The sequence below is a fragment of the Lathyrus oleraceus genome, chromosome 1, assembly GCF_024323335.1.
Source record: "Lathyrus oleraceus cultivar Zhongwan6 chromosome 1, CAAS_Psat_ZW6_1.0, whole genome shotgun sequence".
Taxonomy (NCBI): Eukaryota; Viridiplantae; Streptophyta; class Magnoliopsida; order Fabales; family Fabaceae; genus Lathyrus; species Lathyrus oleraceus.
The window spans coordinates 203,889,547-203,896,867 of NC_066579.1; the positions used below are offsets into that span (position 1 = coordinate 203,889,547).

At 39.1% G+C, this 7,321-nt stretch overlaps 1 non-coding gene across 1 annotated transcript; it reads right to left on the bottom strand.

Annotated features, from left to right (window-relative positions):
* Positions 1–3,148: 3,148 nt before the first annotated feature.
* LOC127116504 (small nucleolar RNA R71) lies at positions 3,149–3,255 on the bottom strand. Its single transcript, XR_007801336.1, has one exon. It is a non-coding gene; the product is annotated as a small nucleolar RNA R71 (small nucleolar RNA).
* Positions 3,256–7,321: the final 4,066 nt, after the last annotated feature.

Below are 7,321 nucleotides of genomic sequence, written 5' to 3' on the forward strand. Positions count from 1 at the left end.
AGCTTGACTATGAAGAGCACTAACTCATGGATTAGACCAATTTTAGTCATTTTGGTTTGATTGTTAAACACTTGCTTATTATTCATTGTGACCTAGTGCTTTGTGACATCCAGGATTGTTCATGTTTGCATTCATAGCCTTGATCAATTGATTATTTATTTAGGGTACATTCATGTCTTGATTCATTCATTGGATGATTGGGCTATTTCATTCTCGAGTCTGGATTTCATCCATGTTCATCACTCAAGAATTAATTTATGTTGCAAATTCGTTTCATATTTGATAAAGCCATGTTTTCAACTGTTGACTTTTTGGTCAGCAGTTGATCAAAGCAACATGATTTAGCCATTCTCAAGTGACATATTTCTTTATCCTATGATAAACCATTTGAACTTAACAATGAAATCCATCTTTCAAATCCTTTTTAACTTTCCAAAACCATTTCAAGTTGATATTAGAAATGTTGTAATATTATTATTATTATTATTAGAATATGTTGAATATCATACAGCTCATTATGAGCTGCTGTCCTGTACAGCTCATTATGACTTGATTAGCATTTATAGGTTATAAGGAGAATAATTACCCTTCCCTTATTTAGATATATTTATAGTCTATAAATACCTCTTATCTATTCTTTACAAGATATATAAAACTTTACATATTTCTACATGGTATCAGAGCACCCGATTCTAGGGGCTCTGCTTCCGCGCTCAAAACACTAGTCGTTCTTATTACGACCCTTTTTCTTGGTCAAGGTTCCCTTTCTCTTTGAACCCTAGTGATCTCGGTAACTTTGCAGCCGTCGTGCACCACTCAACCATCGTTGCAGATCCGGACGGTTTCACCTTCATTGCTGTTTTTCAGGACAACTTTCTTGTTATTTCTTGATTGTTTGGTTATCATCTTTGTTGGTGTTTCTCATTGGCAGCCCTTCGATCTTCTCCTAACAGTAGATCTCGATCCTCTTCTGGATCGAGACGGTTTGTTTCTCTTTATGGACTCCTTAAGTAAGTTCTCTAACAGTAGTTCTCTGACCATGACTGGTAAGAACTTGATGACACTGAAATTCACCGTATTTTCGACTCCGATTTCGCATGCATTTTAGTTGTTTTATTGTTATTTTTTTATGTTATGACTATGTTTTTCTTTGTTTTCAGGTTTTCAGTCTAATCGGAGCCACGATCGAGAAAAGGAGAGAAAATGAGCTAAAAGCCTAAAAATCAGCATTTTACACTTGTGGCTCCCACTGTGGCGGGCGCCATGGGTCCAGCCATGACGTGTCCCATTTCCAACCTCTCCTCAACTACCACATCTCCCATTAACTCCACTTGGGCGCCACAATTTCCTCCTGTGGCGGGCGCCATGAGGTTGTGGCGGGCACCACAAGAACAATATGTTTCCCTCCCATTTTTCAAACTGAGGGGCATCCTTGTCATTTCCATTATTTTCCTTGCTTATAAATAGAGCCTTGATTTAATTTGTTTCATCATCCAAACTTAGTTACAACTAGGCATATATCAGTATTGTAAAAATGGTAATCGCTTCACATCGGAGTGTTGCCACACTGTGTAATCGAGTTTGGAGCACTTTGGAAGGAAGTTTAATCCTTCCGCCATTTTCATTTCTGTTACGTACTTTATTCGACCCTCCGATTGAAGCAGGTTTTATTGCTTTACCTTTGTCTACTTTACTTTCCCGCACTGCCTTTATTTTGTTTACTTTCCCGCACTGCCTTTACTTTGTTTATTTTCCCGCACTCGCACTTTACTTTGTTTATTTCCCGCACTGCCTTTACTTTGTTTATTTTCTCGCACTGCACTATTTTTATTTACTTTCCTGCACTCGCACTACTTTTATTTACTTTCCACACTCGCACTACTTTTATTTACTTTCCTGCACTCGCATTTATTACCTTTTTTTATGATAAAAATTAAAATGCATTTTTACTTTACCATGTCTAGCTAAACCTATAAAGGTTAGAATGTAAGGATCGTAATTAGATCGATAATCCGTACAATTGTTCATAGAAACACTTAAGGGCTATTTTGACTTTCAACCTAAGTTTTCATGCACTTAATTTCCGTTGGGTAAGATCGAAATTCGTTCGACGTCTTTTGGTTAAGAAATCCAGGTCAAAATACTTTTCAACTTAGTCAAGACACTATATTTCTTAAAAATAGGTTTACTACTCTAACGCAATACACGCCTTTTTATATGTGACAATAAGAGGGTTTGATTAGGGAGTACAACTCGGTTCTGAATACGCGAAAGCGACAGTTCCCGTTAAATTGGTTCTTTTCAAAGCAGGAAACACTGCCAATAAGTAATTCTATTAGCAAGTACTTGGATTATTAATTGATTATGTGAATTACATTCGAACCTGTCTTTATTAATTTAATTTAATTTAATACTTTATTTTTCATTGTGCACTCTTAAAAACCCTGTTTCGATTACCTTAGATAAACACCGTAACAATAGATAACGATAGATTGACATTTGGTCTCTGTGGATTCGACAATCTTTTATATTACTCTGACGCGTTCGTATACTTGCGGAAAAAAAACACGCATCAAGTTTTTGGCGCCGTTGCCGGGGACCAATTTTGTTAAATTTCGTACCCTGTTGTTATATCGTTTAGACTTAGGTTGTTACCCGCCGGTCAATATGAAGGACTCGCAGCACCGAAAGCTTAGTAGATCCTCTGGCGGAACCTAAATGTTACGCTCGCGCACGTTTATTTTTCCATAGAGTTAGGAGAGCTATAGCCGAAGATCATAACCAAATACCTCTTAAGGATTTCGCCCAACCATCCAACGAAGAACCTAGTTCTAGTATAGTAAACCCAACCATCCCAGCGAATAATTTCGAACTTAAACCCTCTCTGTTGCAACTAGTGCAACAGAGACAATTCGCAGGTCTTACTACTGAGAACCCAAACCAACATTTAAAAATCTTTCTCCAATTAGCAGACACTTTTAAAACCAATGGAGCTTCTCCTGAGGCAATCCGTTTAATATTATTCCCTTTCTCCCTCAGAGATAAAGCCCTATCATGGTTAGATTCCCTTCCACCCAATTCCATAACAACTTGGGAAAACCTTAGAAATGTATTCCTTGCTAGATACTTTCCCCCAAGTAAGACCGTCGTTCTTCAAAACCAAATAACCAGATTCACCCAGAATCAAGGAGAATCGCTGTTCGAAGCTTGGGAGAGATATAAAGAGCTGTTAAGAGCATGCCCACATCATGGTTTAGAAAATTGGCTAATCATTCAGACCTTCTATAATGGACTTCACTATAACACTAAGATGACCATCGACGCTGCCGTAGGCGACGCACTAATGAACAAACCTTATCCTGAAGCTAGTGCCCTTATTGAAGATATGGCTCAAAACCATCAATCATGGAGAGTTGAACGAGCGATAGTTGAGAAGAAGGAAGTCCAAGGAGGAGTACATGAGTTAAGCTCTATAGACATGATGCAATCTAAAATGGACGCGTTGGCCCTCAAGGTTGAGCATATGTGTATAAACCCGAACACTGCAGCCGCAGTTTCGTCGGATTGTGAGATATGTGGAACCAAAGAACACGAATCTGCAGAATGTAGTCTATTAAACGAAACCAACTTTGAGCAAGTGAACTACGCCCAAGGGAACCCATATTCGAATACCTACAACCCTGGATGGAGGAATCACCCGAACTTCTCCTATAAGAACGATAACCCTATCCAAAATACTGCACCTCCGAGACAACCAAGTTACCAAGCCCCAAGACCAAATCAACCTATGCAACCTGTGCCACCAAAGCCGAGCCTTGAGAAAATTATGGAAAATTTTATATCTGCTCAAACCCAACAAAACAAAGAGTTCATGAACCAGAACATTCACGTTAACGAACTGATTACCCAGTTAGGAACCAAGGTTGACCAAATAGTTACTCATACTAAGATGCTTGAAATGCAGATCTCTCAGGTAGCCTTAAACCAAGCCCCCAAGACTACACCTGGAGGATATTTCCCTAGACAACCTCAACAGAATCCGAGAGAACAAGCCAATTCCGTTACCCTACAAAGTGGGACCGCTTATGATGAGCGATTTAACCCAAGATTGAGTGAACCTAAAACTTCTAAGGAATATACCGAACCCACGGACGAAGTGAAGGAACCAGAGGAATCTGAAAAACAGGAAGGTCAAGAAAAAGGAGAAGAACCTAAAGACAAAACTTATGTACCACCCCCGCCAAACAAACCACCGATACCATATCCACAAAGACTCAAACAAACCCAGATCAATAACCAGTATCAGAAATTCATTAAGGTTATAGAAAAACTTCACGCAGAAATCCCTTTCATAGAAGCCATCACCCAAATACCTTCTTATGCAAAGTTTCTCAAAGACATCCTTACCAACAAACGTAGACTCGAAGATTCGAAGCCCTTGGAATGCAATTCTATTTCCGAGAATAAGTTAGCCAAAAAAGATAAAGATCCTGGAAATTTCTCCATTCCTTGTCTTTTGGGAAGTTATGTCATCGAAAAACCTAGACTTAGGAGCTAGTGTGAGCTTAATGACTTTAGTAGTTTGTGAGAGGTTAAACTTAGGAGAATTACAGCCTACTAAGATGTCACTTCAATTAGCCGATAGATCTGTTAAGTATCCGATAGGCATATTAGAAGATGTCCCTGTTAGGATAGGTCAGTTATTTATTCCTACTGATTTTGTTGTCATGGACATCAAAGAGGATAATGATATACCAATCCTTCTAGGTAGACCATTCTTATCAACTGCAGGAGCCATAATAGATGTCAAGAGAGGAAAGTTGACCTTTGAGGTAGGCGACGAGAAGATAGAATTTATACTTTCAAAATTTCTTATGGCACCTGTGATGGGAGACACATGTTATGCCATAGATATCATTGATGAATGCGTTAGGGAAATAAAACAAGAAGAAATCATAAAAACAATTAAGTTGCCATCAACTCTCATACTGGAAGATGATAACTTTAGGAAGCCCTACATCAATGAAAACCTTTACGAATGTTTATCCCTTACCCCAGATCTTATGCCATGCCCTAAGAAACCAACCTTAGAACTTAAGGAACTGCCTAAGAACCTGAGATATGAGTTCCTCGATGAAGAGATGAACGGTCCAGTTATACTCAGTGCTACCTTGAGCCAAGAGGAAACAGACCAACTCTTAGATGTTTTACGAAGATATCCCTCAGCCTTAGGATATAATATCTCTGATCTGAAAGGTATAAGCCCATCCGTATGCATGCATCGGATTTTGCTCGAAGAAGATTCAATGCCCTCCAGAGAACATCAGAGAAGAATAAAACCTATAATAAGTGATGTTGTTAAAAGAGAAGTTCTTAAGCTACTTGAGGCAGGTATAATCTATCAGATCTCAGATAGTAAGTGGGTGAGCCCTGTGCATGTAGTACCTAAAAATGGAGGCATCACAGTAGTGCAAAACGATAAAGGCGAACATGTAGCAAAACGGATAGAAGGAGGATGACGGATGTGCATAGACTACAGAAAGTTAAATAAAGCAACCAGGAAGGATCATTTCCCTTTACCATTTATAGACCAGATGTTGGAGCGTCTAGCCAGACACTCTTACTCCTGCTATCTAGATGGATACTCTGGATTCTTTCAAATACCTATCCACCCCGAAGATCAAGAGAAAACTACCTTTACATGCCCTTATGGAACTTTTGCCTACAGACGAATGTCATTCGGACTCTGTAATGCCCCAACTAATTTCCAACGCTGCATGATGTCAATCTTTGCAGATTACCTAGATAGTATCATGGAAGTATTTATGGATGATTTCTGGGTTTATGGATTTGATTTCCAAAATTGTCTTGCTAACCTTGAGAAAATCCTGGAGAGATGCGTGGAGGTGAACCTTGTGCTAAACTGGGAAAAGTGTCATTTCATGATCACCGAAGGGATTGTTTTAGGACATATAGTTTCCAAAAAAGGTATTGAGGTAGATAGAGCTAAGATAGAAGTCATAGAGAATCTAAAACCACCCAAAACTGTCAGAGAAGTCCGAAGTTTCCTTGGACATGCTGGATTCTACCGGTGTTTTATCAAGGACTTCTCCAAAATAACTAAACCTTTAATTGGCCTTTTAATGAAAGATGCTGAATTCATTTTCGATGGAAAATATAATGAAGCATTTAATATTTTAAAACAAGCGTTGATCTCAGCACCCATCATGCAACCCCCTGATTGTTCAGAACCTTTTGAGATAATGTGTGACGCTAGTGATTATGCCGTTGGAGCCGTTCTAGGACAAAGGAAAGATAAAAAATTACATGCGATTTATTATTCCAGTAGAACCCTAGACGCTGCCCAACTTAACTACGGAATAACTGAAAAGGAACTACTAGCTGTAATTTTTGCTATAGACAAATTTAGATCTTATCTAGTAGGAGCCAAAATTATAGTTTACACCGATCATGCTGCCATTCGTTACCTATTAAGTAAAAAAGATGCCAAGCCCAGGTTACTCCGATGGATTCTGTTACTACAAGAGTTTGATTTAGATATCCGAGATAAAAAAGGCACTGAAAATGTAGTGGCTGATCACCTTTCTAGGCTAGAACACCTGAAACCAGACTTCGTACCCATAAATGATGATTTTGCCTATGATAGACTGATAGCTAAACTAGAAACCATTGAAGACGATAGCCTAGGCCCTCATGAGCACTTCCAAATATCCTTAGCTGTAAGTAACGTGCCATGGTATGCAGACTTTGTTAATTATCTAGCTGCTGATATCATACCCCCTGATCTTGACTACCACCGGAAGAAGAAGTTATTCAATGATGTAAGAAACTTTTATTGGGACGAACGACTCCTTTTCAAAAGGGGTAAAAACGGAATTTTTCGCCGTTGCATTCCAGAAGAGGAGGTAAAAAGAATAATTGAGCATTGTCACTCTGTACCCTATGGTGGACATGCGAGCACCTCTAAGACATACGCCAAGATTCTTCAAGCTGGCCTGTTCTGGCCTACCATGTGGCGCGATGTCCATGCTTGCATTGTCAAATGTGATAGATGCCAATGCACGGGAAATATTTCAAGACGTGACGAAATGCCTCTAAGAAACATTCAAGAAGTAGAACTCTTCGACGTTCGGGGTATAGATTTCATGGGACCTTTCCCACCATCCTTAGGAAACAAGTATATCTTAGTAGCTGTGGACTACATGTCTAAGTGGATTGAAGCTATAGCTGCACCCACAAACGACACTAGAGTGGTGATCAAGTTATTTAAAAACTATATATTCCCCAGATTTGGAACACC